Source organism: Carlito syrichta, unplaced genomic scaffold, assembly GCF_000164805.1.
Source record: "Carlito syrichta isolate Samal-C Ts95f unplaced genomic scaffold, Tarsius_syrichta-2.0.1 Scaffold128160, whole genome shotgun sequence".
Taxonomy (NCBI): domain Eukaryota; kingdom Metazoa; phylum Chordata; class Mammalia; order Primates; family Tarsiidae; genus Carlito; species Carlito syrichta.
The window spans coordinates 50,252-51,887 of NW_007072256.1; the positions used below are offsets into that span (position 1 = coordinate 50,252).

General features: G+C 40.7%; 1 pseudogene; it reads right to left on the reverse strand.

Moving 5' to 3' along the window:
• Positions 1–480: 480 nt before the first annotated feature.
• LOC103250330 lies at positions 481–1,353 on the reverse strand (annotated as a pseudogene).
• Between the last annotated feature and the right edge of the window lie 283 nt (positions 1,354–1,636).

The window sequence follows — 1,636 nt, forward strand, 5'->3', positions numbered from 1 at the left end:
AGAGCCAGACATATTTTGAGATCACAAAACACACTTTAATGCTAGCTAATAAAAATGATTTCTTAGTGTTCATCAAAAACATGGCTTTCCTACTCAGATAAAATCACCATCTCAGTTTATCAGCTGCTATTGCATGTTAACATCAACACATGAAGCAGTATATTATACATACATATGTACTCATACATACATAAAAGCATATATATATGCATATATAGTTTACATTTCCCAGCCAGTGTTCACAAAATTAGAATAAAAAAGAAATGAACATAAATATAAATTCATTTTGTCTTGGAGAAGTATATATTATATATATATATACCTGTACATACATATATATGATACCTACATGTGTATATAGTCTATTCATTTTATCATACACTATACATCAGCTTGATTTTTCAAATGGTAATTCAAAACTGATCTTTGTTCTGGGCTGTCTCTACTCTGTTTTCTCTCAACTCTCAAGTCACGTTTTTATCAGCACTTCAAATAGTGGGCCAGGTCAACACAGAATGAAAAGGCAAATTTCAGAAGGCTAAAATCACTATGCAGGTTGCAATATGGGAGTTGTCGATTTTCTTCCCCTTTCCCCCAGCAGAGATGGATCATGGGAGTGGGGTGGACCTCCACGCTGCCCTCCCTCTCACTCATGGGGAGCAAACCAAACAGCTCAGGCTGGAAATCCTGCAGGGAATTCAGCACAAGAGTGGCCTTTTTCTTCAGGTCCGGACTCAAGTTTCCATCGGGAACCATGACCACCTGCAGCCAGGCTGCCAAGGCCGCCTTTCTGGCCTCCTCCTTGCCCCCTTGGGAGCATCTTCAAAGATAAGGCACTTCTCTGTGGGAGGAGGGGGAGAGACCCTTTTGGCACAATAGAGGACTAGGTCGGGATCTGGCTTGCTGTTTCTCCACTTTGGGGTCCTCTCCCAAGATGATGTGATAAAACAAACTGAATAATGATTTGTGTCTACTTTGTCTTCGTTTCCAACGACACAGACCCTGAGCTGGTGGCAACGCAAAGGGTATGTTGTGTTTCCGCAGGTGGCAGATGAGTTTTTCAGCCCCTGGCATGACAGCAACCGTGGGGAACCCTTGCTTTAACTTCGTCTGGCTTGCTTCCCCCAGCTCCTCTTTGGACATCGGGAAGTGCAGGACGTCTATTATAATCTGTGTCGTCTCTGATGCCTTTTATAGTGCCATAACCAGGGACTTTACCTCCCAGCTGTATTTCTTTTCATAGCGATCACATATTTCTTGAAACACCACTGAATACTGGCATTCGGTATCCAGAAGAAGGCCGTGCATGTCAAAGATAAGGTGGGTGACTGGCAGCAGCGGGGGCACTGCCATGGTTCGCTCTCTTGGTCTGGACGGGGTGAGTGCTGAGTACTTTTTTAAACATTCAAATATTACATAAATATCTTTAAACCCTCATTAAGATTTAATTTGGAACGCTGAGAGTTATAATCTCAAACAAAAAAGTCCAGTGCTTACATGATCAGATTTTAATTTTTATTTCTCAATAGCAATTACTCAATGTGAAATTGTCTTTTCATAAGGAATTTTACTGCATTTATATTATCTCTAAAATGCTTGTACTTATGTCTCCTAATTTTCCTTATATTTTTATCTT